Below are 13,384 nucleotides of genomic sequence, written 5' to 3'. Positions count from 1 at the left end.
TTCAGGACATGAGGGGGGGGGGGCAATATGGCAATTACGTGTTAATGCATATAATGTTTAAAAATCTTCTTCTCTATTCTCACACATTTGTATAAAAAAACCGACTAACAATTATGTTTACCAGTCCTCTACTGAAATTTTAATTTTCATGTCCCCTGGGGTATGGGTTTTGACTCTAGGGCAGGGCCAAAACGGATGTATAGATGCTAATGCATATAACGTTAAAAAATTATCTTCTTTACTCCCACACACCTGAAAGGAAAACTAAATTCATTATTTTGTAGACCAGATCTTTTAGTTTTTCACCAAAATTATAGGTTTCACAGTTCTTTTTGAATTAAATGTGGTTGTCATTACAAATTTATAATTTTTCTACTCCAGTATGAAACCTAATTAATTAGATGCATATATGAGACTCCATGACAAGTTTGTGTATTGGATATATGCTACTCAGGTGACCGTTAAGGCCAATTGGCCTCTTGTTTTTTTACCAAATCAGTTTTAACTTCTCCCGGGGTTTGCTCGACATCTATGTGCATATGCACATCTGAATACTCGTAATCAAGACGGTGCACGTGACATTTTTTGCCGCACTTTTTTAAAATGTTGCAAGAATGTTCACGTCGAAATTGGGGTTCTCAATGGGATATTTTGGTTGCACATTTTAACTTTTTTGCGATGTTCATAAAAGAAAACACCATAACATTGAATGAACATATTTTGGCAAATCATAGCCCCAAGGTTAAAACAGATATTTCATACATAATTTAACTGATGTATAAATAATTCAACCTCTTCGTCTCTTGAGGTTAAACCCAGGGTCATGGACCCCAAACCATGGTATAATTTACACAACAGCATACATCAGTTAAAACGTATGGTGTATCTATTACATATACTAACACTTCCCCGCGGTGTCCATAACACAATGGACATATCAAGTAAAGAAAAAACATCTCGGTTTTATAAATAGTATTGCTAGAAACCTACATTCTCTTCGAATAAATAATTTTAGGTCCAACTCTTATAAAACTATCCAAACTTTTATACAGTTTACACGAAAAACAGCATTCTGTAACAAAACAACCCATACCTCTTGCAGTATTTTGCAAGTGATGCATTGATCAAACTATTATAGGTGTTACATGTAAATGTAAACTTTTAAATTATACGAGTAGGGCTGTTCTTGTCGGATGCTTATATCCTATACTACTACTACTACTACTACTACTACTACTACTACTACTACGAGAGAGAGAGAGAGGGAGAGAGAGAGAAAGAGAGACTGTTGATGTACGTATAATGATACACAATTTGTATATATTTACAAGGTCAAGTGCATTTGTCTTATAAGAATACGAATTAATATTGTAACGAAGTCTCCAATCCATTTCATGAATGACAATGTTAATGTTTGATTTTACTATTACTGAAAGATACATAAATATCGGGAATCATTCTATGAATATCATAAGGTGATCAGGGTTGGGGGTGATAAAATTTATCTTCGTGCATTAAGATTTGATTTGAACACCATCGACCACATTTGATCACATTCAAACTCTTGGAGAATGATTCCTTATTATTCAAATAAACATTATAATTGATACAAAATCGGTTCAATATAAACACATTTCTATGCGTGTCTATAATACATCTACGTTTTAATAGTAAAACTATTTCTTCTTCAAACTTAGGCTACATTTTTATTTAAGGTTCTGAAGTACGTAACTTAGACAATACTCTTGTGTAACCTGATAAAAAACATTACGACTAGTGAACGAAAACCACTTTCGGAATAAAGCTCTTCGGAAGTTTCTGTCGAACGATTTGTGACTGACGATTGAAAGTGACGTAGTATGTTACAGATGCCGGTAACTCTTGTAAAATTCTCTGAAATAAGAAACACAAGCCCCGGGGTTCCATTCTAATGCTGACAAACAAGATTTTGCCCGACTGGAAATACGTAGGACATTTCCTATTCTGTCTTCTAGATATAGTGTTGAATATAAATCGTCTCCTCGACAGTCTCAGAAGTTATTCGAAAAGAAATGCTTCCATTCGTCTGGATTTTGACAGCAAGGCCTTTCCTCTGAGAATTATCATAATCTGACAGGATGGATGCACAGGTGCTTGTATACAGGACCGTGCTCTACCTCCATCTTTCCATCTTTTCATTTATAATCGTTAACAACCCTTTATTTATGTCTCAAGTCGAAAAATAACAGAAATGTCTCGACTCGGTAGCATTTTATATCCACAGTCGGTCCCCATATATATATATGTATATAAAGGGAGAAGGTTAGCAACTCCCGTTTGTTTACATTGAGGTACCTACTGGGAAATTCAAACCATTACTATATCAAAAAATCGCTATAACTTTGGTGGCATTTATTTTCCTCACTTCCACACATAAACTTCTATCTGAAAACTGATATAAATTAGCACGCTGATCTGTAATATATCCAATGAATAAACATTAGCAACCACGCTTTTTTGAAACGTTCAAATTTAAAAAAAAAAAAAAAATTGGGGAACTCCGAAAGGTAACAATTCTAAAACCTTAGCAGGATTTGAACTCATAGCTTACAGGGTCGTAGTTAATCCTCTAACCCATGGCGCTACTTTGTCAGTAAATATTTTGAGAAAGGAAAAGTCATAAAAATATACTTCATTTTATTGTTTATGTAGGTGTCCTATACCAACTTGAATGAAATTTACTATTCACAAAAAGAAAACATCCAGAATGAATGAAATAAACACTTCACAATGTAATAAAAATGCATAGCCAAAAATAAATACTCATAAAGATATGTAGCAGGAAATAAGCATTAAATATTTCCCCAACACATTTTTAAAGTGTGATTAAGTAAATCTTGTGTAGTGGCCAGGAACTAAGTTGTATTGTCAGAGTCGTAAAAAACTGTTATTTGTATCACAACGGAAATTCTACAGAAATTGGTCGAGTACATTCGCTTTACAAATAGTGCATCATCGGTTGCTTTCAAGGAGAAATGTGTAAAAAGTTCTGATCTGATCACAGAAAGAGGAAATTTGAGGTACGGAGTCCGTGCTTATAAAAAGGAGGTGCGGAAAAGCAGCTTTTTAGTATTCAAACAGAAGCTGTCTTTTGCATCCTCTTTTGGTAAAAAAATAAACAGGAATGATTTAGTGTTTAAAATATTATTTCATTTTCAGAGTTGTTATATATTTGGCTTCATAATATATTTAATTGTGTAATTTTATTTAGAATGTTTTATATATGAGCCGATGCTCACTAGTAAAACCCCGCTCTACGGTGAATACTAGTATGGAAAAAAGCAACGTCGACATTTAACAGGATATTTGCATCCCTCCGATCGGTACAAATCCCGACCATATGACATGCCAAAAAAAAAAATAGTGTGTTAACATTTCTAACATCTGCAATAAAATAGTTACTGAGAAATCTTAGACGAAAATTTGTTTGAAAATTTCGCTAGAAATAAACAGAGTTGTCATTTAACAGGAAGTCGACGTCCAATTGGTACCAAAATAAATCCCACGATACGGCATGCCTGAAAAAATGGTGTATTAAAATTTCAAGCATCTGCAATGAATAGTTCTTAAAAAAAAATACGACAGGAATTTTTTCTACGACAAACAGACACACAAGGCTAAAACAGTAAACAGTCATTTCATGCATAACTTTTACAATTTTATGCTATGCTATGCTATGGTATGCGATTTTAATGATATGCTATTAGATTTGTATGCTATGCTATGAAATTTGTATGCTATGCTATGAGATTTGTATGCTATGCTATGAGAAATTGAAATGACGAGCTTAATGATATGGTATGCTATGCTATGGTATGCTATGAGATTTGAACAAAAACGCCTCCATACACAGAAGAGTTTAACACACTTAAAAGTAAAATAATAAGAAGCCAAAGTTTACCACAAATTTATCACATAAACATTTATATTTTCAAATAAAAACATTTAAAACCGAGTTAAAATAATGTTGTATGCTATGCTATGATATTCCATGGTATGATATGACGAATGCGATTCTATGAGATTGTATGCTATGGTATGAGATTCCAATGCTATGCTATGAGATTTCAATGCTATGTTATGAGATTTCAATGCTATGCTATGGTGTATGTTGTTAAAGATGTGCTTGAACCGACTGTATATATCCCCTCATCCTTTGGAGCAGGGTGTAATTATATTACAATAAATACATAGACAACTGGAATATGTCTTTTGCCTTCTCTTTTTGTACAGGTGGGATAATTCTGGTTGAAAAAAACGTGGCACTGGCAACACCAGGTGTCTGATCAAGGTCCCGAGGATCAAATACTTTAAAATATCATATTGGAGAAACCTTACTATTTTTTTTTACCGTTGAAGCCCTTAGCAAATACATAGTAGTCCTTGTAATATTAGTTTTTTTTATTAAAAGTTTACTTTTTTTTTTCTCAGGTGACTTATCGCTATCGGTCTTCGCCCCTCGTTGTTTGTTGTGCGACTGTGCATTAATAATTTTCTTTTATTTTTCAACTTCTCCTTGAAAATTACATGGCCTATTGTTACCAATTTTTGTTTTCAAATATCTCTACGATAACAAAAATTGAAATTTTGAAAATCATGATTTTATCTTAACTGTGGCCTCATGAGCGAGGCCAATTATGCATAAAAGCCAATTACATTTTCAAAAATCTTTCTACTTTCACAAATGTGAGAAAAAACTAAATGCATGATTATAAATACGATTAAGTCCTTAACACAATTTGTAATATTCGTACATGTAGCCCCTGGGTCAGGGGTTAAGGTCCCAGGGCGGACCGATATGGCAATATAGTGAACATGTTTTATATTCCCTCTATTTCTTACAGAAGCTTATAGTTAATTCATAGCTTAATAGAAACAGCCAAACTGAAATTGACACGCCCTGTTTATAATTATCTATTGTTCGAGACCTACAACTACCTAAGAAAAAATCACGAAATGCACGAATTAATCATGATTATAGCTGACTTTAAGTCACACAAGAGGCAATTTGGCTGTTACTTTTAGCTAACGTACTTGCGTACATTAACAGTAATTTAGTAAACTTTACTTACTTTATATAATCAATTTATCAATTAGCGTAAAGAAAGACCTTAATAAGAACAATAGAATGCTTTCTTTAATGATTCATTCGGGTTAAGAAGGTAACGATCATTGCAGAAAAAAATTACGTAACGGTGGTTATGTATTTTTCTGCAATATTGCTATATATCCCGAATGAATCACCAAAGAAGAATTTTATTGTTTAAATGAGTTCCTCTGCTCTCTACCAAAATTGTACAATTGCACTTCGATGAACATTTAGTTTCGTGGATCAACTAAACAACGAAAACCACGAACATGAGGAAAATAGGCATTTTTCCAAACTGGTTCTTTTTGAAAATTTGCAAGTAACTTTTAAACAATTTGATCAACTGGTTCTCTGCGTAAATAAAAAGTGATTTATAATAAATTTATGTAAAAAAAAAAAATTATATGTGTACTCGCTAGATTTTTTGCTATTTTATCTTTATTTTTTGTAATTTCACCGAAATTGCCGTATTTTCCGTATTTGACATCGTGAGTACGAGTCATTAATTTTTAACCTGTGCCGCTTATTTAGTGATAACAATCACTTAATAATCAAATTTAGACTTCTAAAGCTAAAACTAGTAGCTTACATTTCTGAAAAAGCAGTTTTGGAGAGTATGAAAATAATACAGAGATTTAAAAAAGCATATCTTTACTATGAATTCGAAGTTATAAGGCCTCTCGTGTACCCCGGTTAGCATTGGCCTGTAAAAAAGAATAATTCTTAATTTTGCTTTTGTATGATAAAAATATTCTGTAAAAAAAAATTATAAAGATTTGTTTAGTTGCTATTAAAGGTATTAAATTAAAAAGCGAACTTTTGTCCTCTTATTCTAAATTAGAGAATTGGTTATCAAAATATACACAACTGATTTAGAAAATTTAATTCCCTAGCTTTGCTCTTCCCTTTTTTCGGTCAAAAAAGTTACGATATACTTACTATTAATGCTTGTAAACTTTTTTGGAAGAATTATTACCGACCCAAACTATTATACAGACCCTCTTTCTCTCTCTCACTCAAAAGTTCGAGACTTCATGACTGTCATTACTTAGCTTTTATGTACAGTTTCACATAGAGTGAAAATGTAACGCTCCAATTCTTGATAATAATCTACGTAAATATGATGTATCGCTTCCAATCTGCATTTCTAACTTACGATTCTTACATTAAGGTATGAATTACTACTACAGTATTAACAATAAAGACCTAAATCGAATTACTATATTATAACTATAAGAGCATTTGACGTGAGAAAATGTGAAGCGGGAAACTTTGAGATGTCTTCGTTATGACGTCATAAACAGATGTGCACAAAACAGCCTCTCGAGTTGTCTAAATTGAGTACAGAAATTGATGACGAAAGCAAACCCGCGACCCACCTTAAGGAATAATTTCAATATTTATTTGTTTTATAGGATATAAATGGTTTGGGGCAGTTTACGCTTGATAAGCCGCGAAGAGGAAGCGTAAACTGTTTCAAACCATTTAATATCGTATAAAACTAATAAATATTGAATTTATTGCTTATAATTTATTTTTTACTCTTCATTGTAGAAAAAAACCCGGCCATTTTACCTTTGAAATGGCGTAAAATTTACAAAATTCAAACGTAACGTCAGGCGTATTTTTACGTTTTTGACGTTAGTCTTACTATGACGTAGGCAACATTCTTTATACGATATAAAATAATTTTTTAGGCAATCAGAAAGCGCGTTACAAACAAAATTAAATTATTTAAAGATAGATTTCAAACTATGTATTAGTAATCGAAACAATTCTAAGAAATGTATGGATTCAGGCACTACTGATATCGAACTCTAGTCTCGTTCAACCAGACGCTCGGCTGTCTCCGTTAATCTCCGACAAACAAGAGAGCCTCTCTGCTTGTCGGAGATTCACGGAGACAGCCGAGCGTCTGGTTGAACGAGACTTTATTAAACTCTGGCGTAGGAACACATGAGACTACAAGAATATCTAAATTGTTCGTATTATATAAAATCTGACTATTTTCAAAGTGTTAATAGATAAGTTTCGTTGAAAAACAATGCTTCAGCATACATTACATCGAATTTTTCTATTATTTTCAAGAACTAAGTCTTGTCAGCGGTAATGATTTGTGCTTAGGTCCAAACACTGTTTCACTTTCGGTTTGCTTGAGTAATTGCATAGGAGAGTTGATTAAAATCCATTCCCAAAAATTTGATACACTGTATGTTGTTATATTCACTGTTGTTTAAGATCAACTAAATACATTGTCATGATATTCATTATGTGCTCTTTTCAAATACTAAAATACACTTTCCATGGGGCAGGGTTTAAGGTTTTTAATTTTGTTGGGGGGGGGGGGGGAGGGGTGAAAGTAAGGCATAACAGTGACCTTTTTTTCATCTATTGCGACATTCAATTAACTATAATTGTTATTATCTGTAAACAAGTTTTCATTTTTTATTCATTTTATGCTTGTTTGCATTTCAAATGAAACTGAATATTGAAAAGAACGACCATTAAATGCTTTTTAGCAAAAGTTTACAATTTCTGGCCCTTGAAGCTAATGTGTAGATATTCAAAAATTATTCACCCCCCCCCCCCCCTCCACTATGTAAAAATGTTTTAAAATATCAAATTTTAAATGCCAGGGGTAACACTCAAAAGGGATTTATTAAACGAATCTTAGAATGCTAAAAATGACGCCCTCTGACAGGTTTGTCCAAGGGCTATTGTACTGTCATAAAATGGACAGGGCGTCATTGCTGTTTCTGTTTGGAACGTGTTATTAGACACACAAATTAAGAAGAAAGTTGAAATCAACGACTTATATTTAACTGATTGATAAGTTGATATATCACATTGAGCAAACCAAATAAGGAAAACATATTTTGTTAGTAATTTTTATCATGTTACTATTAATACATCAAGGAAAAAAAGGAAGACATTAATGATTTTTTGTGAATCAATGAATATTTTACCCATAAAAGGAAATATTATGAATGAATCGCAAATATGTCAGTATGATAACATATATAAATACCTGCATTTTTATCAATCAACATTTGGCTACGCTAGCAATGATAACAAAGAGCGTATTTTGTCCATCAGTCCAGTAGAAATACATCATCATTTTATCAATGGACTATTAAAAGGAAAACCTTGAAATAGAGTATCAAAAGATATAATAGAGGTATTTTTAAAATTTATTTTGTATTAAAAGCTTTACAAATAGGCAAGATTTTGGTTCTAGTTATGTTCGTTTGTCTGTTTTTGGTATTAAGTTTGATCTTTACATGCATAGTTAATTAATTACAATAAAAGTACATGCTGTGCCCTCAGGAAAAAAAAGACCATTTTTTTTTCGATGTTGATGTATGTGTTCAGAAGCATTGGTTTTTTTTAAAGACACTTTTTTCTATAAACCTGGAAAATAGACAGATTTTTCATGTTACTGTCAATTTAGATAGTATTGCAGTTGTGTGCATACCTACGCCGAAAATTACAAAAGCGCCATTTCTTCGATGGTAACGTTTGGAATTATGGAATACTATTTAGGCTAACGATTGAAGCTAAAGATAGATGCAGTTCTGGCGTAGACTAGATTCCATTATTATTTGCTTGTTAAAGTATTACTTGCGTACACTTCTCTAGAAATATTTCGATTACTAATACATAATAATAGTTTGATTGTTTAATATTACACAGCATATTTGGTTTAATGATATGGTATGCTATGCTATGGTATGCTATGAGATTTGAACAAAAACGCCTCCATACACAGAAGAGTTTAACACACTTAAAAGTAAAATAATAAGAAGCCAAAGTTTACCACAAATTTATCACATAAACATTTATATTTTCAAATAAAAACATTTGAAACCGAGTTAAAATAATGTTGTATGCTATGCTATGATATTCCATGGTATGATATGACGAATGCGATTCTATGAGATTGTATGCTATGGTATGAGATTCCAATGCTATGCTGTGAGATTTCAATGCTATGTTATGAGATTTCAATGCTATGCTATGGTGTATGTTGTTAAAGATGTGCTTGAACCGACTGTATATATCCCCTCATCCTTTGGAGCAGGGTGTAATTATATTACAATAAATACATAGACAACTGGAATATGTCTTTTGCCTTCTCTTTTTGTACAGGTGGGATAATTCTGGTTGAAAAAAACGTGGCACTGGCAACACCAGGTGTCTGATCAAGGTCCCGAGGATCAAATACTTTAAAATATCATACTGGAGAAACCTTACTATTTTTTTTTACCGTTGAAGCCCTTAGCAAATACATAGTAGTCCTTGTAATATTAGTTTTTTTTATTAAAAGTTTACTTTTTTTTTTTCTCAGGTGACTTATCGCTATCGGTCTTCGCCCCTCGTCGTTTGTTGTGCGACTGTGCATTAATAATTTTCTTTTATTTTTCAACTTCTCCTTGAAAATTACATTGCCTATTGTTACCATTTTTTGTTTTCAAATATCTCTACGATAACAAAAATTGAAATTTTGAAATTCATGATTTTATCCTAACTGTGGCCTCATGAGCGGGGCCAATTATGCATAAAAGCCAATTACATTTTCAAAAATCTTTCTACTTTCACAAATGTGAGAAAAAACTAAATGCATGATTATAAATACGATTAAGTCCTTAACACAATTTGTAATATTCGTACATGTAGCCCCTGGGTCAGGGGTTAAGGTCCCAGGGCGGACCGATATGGCAATATAGTAAACATGTTTTATATTCCCTCTATTTCTTACAGAAGCTTATAGTTAATTCATAGCTTAATAGAAACAGCCAAACTGAAATTGACACGCCCTGTTTATCTATTGTTCGAGACCTACAACTACCTAAGAAAAAATCACGAAATGCACGAATTAATCATGATTATAGCTGACTTTAAGTCACACAAGAGGCAATTTGGCTGTTTCTTTTAGCTAACGTACTTGCGTACATTAACAGTAATTTAGTAAATTTTACTTACTTTATATAATCAATTTATCAATTAGCGTAAAGAAAGACCTTAATAAGAACAATAGAATGCTTTCTTTAATGATTCATTCGGGTTACGAAGGTAACGATCATTGCAGAAAAAAATTACGTAACGGTGGTTATGTATTTTTCTGCAATATTGCTATATATCCCGAATGAATCACCAAAGAAGAATTTTATTGTTTAAATGAGTTCCTCTGCTCTCTACCAAAATTGTACAATTGCACTTCGATGAACATTTAGTTTCGTGGATCAACTAAACAACGAAAACCACGAAAATGAGGAAAATGGGCATTTTTCGAGACTGGTTCTTTTTGAAAATTTGCAAGTAACTTTTAAACAATTTGATCAACTGTTTCTCTGCTTAAAAAAAAAGTGATTTATAATAAATTTATGTAAAAAAAAAAATTATATGTGTACTCGCTAGATTTTTTGCTATTTTATCTTTATTTTTTGTAATTTCACCGAAATTGCCGTATTTTCCGTATTTGACATCGTGTGTACGAGTCATTAATTTTTAACCTGTGCCGCTTATTTAGTGATAACAATCACTTAATAATCAAATTTAGACTTCTAAAGCTAAAACTAGTAGCTTACATTTCTGAAAAAGCAGATTTGGAGAGTATGAAAATAATACAGAGATTTAAAAAAGCATATCTTTACTATGAATTCGAAGTTATAAGGCCTCTCGTGTACCCCGGTTAGCATTGGCCTGTAAAAAAGAATAATTCTTAATTTTGCTTTTGTATGATAAAAATATTCTGTAAAAAAAAATTATAAAGATTTGTTTAGTTGCTATTAAAGGTATTAAATTAAAAAGCGAACTTTTGTCCTCTTATTCTAAATTAGAGAATTGGTTATCAAAATATACACAACTGATTTAGAAAATTTAATTCCCTAGCTTTGCTCTTCCCTTTTTTCGGTCAAAAAAGTTACGATATACTTACTATTAATGCTTGTAAACTTTTTTGGAAGAATTATTACCGACCCAAACTATTATACAGACCCTCTTTCTCTCTCTCACTCAAAAGTTCGAGACTTCATGACTGTCATTACTTAGCTTTTATGTACAGTTTCACATAGAGTGAAAATGTAACGCTCCAATTCTTGATAATAATCTACGTAAATATGATGTATCGCTTCCAATCTGCATTTCTAACTTACGATTCTTATATTAAGGTATGAATTACTACTACAGTATTAACAATAAAGACCTAAATCGAATTACTATATTATAACTATAAGAGCATTTGACGTGAGAAAATGTGAAGCGGGAAACTTTGAGATGTCTTCGTTATGACGTCATAAACAGATGTGCACAAAACAGCCTCTCGAGTTGTCTAAATTGAGTACAGAAATTGATGACGAAAGCAAACCCGCGACCCACCTTAAGGAATAATTTCAATATTTATTTGTTTTATACGATATAAATGGTTTGGGGCAGTTTACGCTTGATAAGCCGCGAAGAGGAAGCGTAAACTGTTTCAAACCATTTAATATCGTATAAAACTAATAAATATTGAATTTATTGCTTATAATTTATTTTTTACTCTTCATTGTAGAAAAAAACCCGGCCATTTTACCTTTGAAATGGCGTAAAATTTACAAAATTCAAACGTAACGTCAGGCGTATTGTTACGTTTTTGACGTTAGTCTTACTATGACGTAGGCAACATTCTTTATACGATATAAAATAATTTTTTAGGCAATCAGAAAGCGCGTTACAAACAAAATTAAATTATTTAAAGATAGATTTCAAACTATGTATTAGTAATCGAAACAATTCTAAGAAATGTATGGATTCAGGCACTATTGATATCGAACTCTAGTCTCGTTCAACCAGACGCTCGGCTGTCTCCGTTAATCTCCGACAAACAAGAGAGCCTCTCTGCTTGTCGGAGATTCACGGAGACAGCCGAGCGTCTGGTTGAACGAGACTTTATTAAACTCTGGCGTAGGAACACATGAGACTACAAGAATATCTAAATTGTTCGTATTATATAAAATCTGACTATTTTCAAAGTGTTAATAGATAAGTTTCGTTGAAAAACAATGCTTCAGCATACATTACATCGAATTTTTCTATTATTTTCAAGAACTAAGTCTTGTCAGTGGTAATGATTTGTGCTTAGGTCCAAACACTGTTTCACTTTCGGTTTGCTTGAGTAATTGCATAGGAGAGTTGATTAAAATCCATTCCCAAAAATTTGATACACTGTATGTTGTTATATTCACTGTTGTTTAAGATCAACTAAATACATTGTCATGATATTCATTATGTGCTCTTTTCAAATACTAAAATACACTTTCCATGGGGCAGGGTTTAAGGTTTTTAATTTTGTTGGGGGGGGGGGAGGGGTGAAAGTAAGGCATAACAGTGACCTTTTTTTCATCTATTGCGACATTCAATTAACTATAATTGTTATTATCTGTAAACAAGTTTTCATTTTTTATTCATTTTATGCTTGTTTGCATTTCAAATGAAACTGAATATTGAAAAGAACGACCATTAAATGCTTTTTAGCAAAAGTTTACAATTTCTGGCCCTTGAAGCTAATGTGTAGATATTCAAAAATTATTCACCCCCCCCCCCCCTCCACTATGTAAAAATGTTTTAAAATATCAAATTTTAAATGCCAGGGGTAACACTCAAAAGGGATTTATTAAACGAATCTTAGAATGCTAAAAATGACGCCCTCTGACAGGTTTGTCCAAGGGCTATTGTACTGTCATAAAATGGACAGGGCGTCATTGCTGTTTCTGTTTGGAACGTGTTATTAGACACACAAATTAAGAAGAAAGTTGAAATCAACGACTTATATTTAACTGATTGATAAGTTGATATATCACATTGAGCAAACCAAATAAGGAAAACATATTTTGTTAGTAATTTTTATCATGTTACTATTAATACATCAAGGAAAAAAAGGAAGACATTAATGATTTTTTGTGAATCAATGAATATTTTACCCATAAAAGGAAATATTATGAATGAATCGCAAATATGTCAGTATGATAACATATATAAATACCTGCATTTTTATCAATCAACATTTGGCTACGCTAGCAATGATAACAAAGAGCGTATTTTGTCCATCAGTCCAGTAGAAATACATCATCATTTTATCAATGGACTATTAAAAGGAAAACCTTGAAATAGAGTATCAAAAGATATAATAGAGGTATTTTTAAAATTTATTTTGTATTAAAAGCTTTACAAATAGGCAAGATTTTGGTTCTAGTTATGTTCGTTTGTCTGTTTTTG

Source organism: Crassostrea angulata, chromosome 2, assembly GCF_025612915.1.
Source record: "Crassostrea angulata isolate pt1a10 chromosome 2, ASM2561291v2, whole genome shotgun sequence".
NCBI lineage: Eukaryota > Metazoa > Mollusca > Bivalvia > Ostreida > Ostreidae > Magallana > Magallana angulata.
This window is presented reverse-complemented; position numbering follows the sequence as displayed.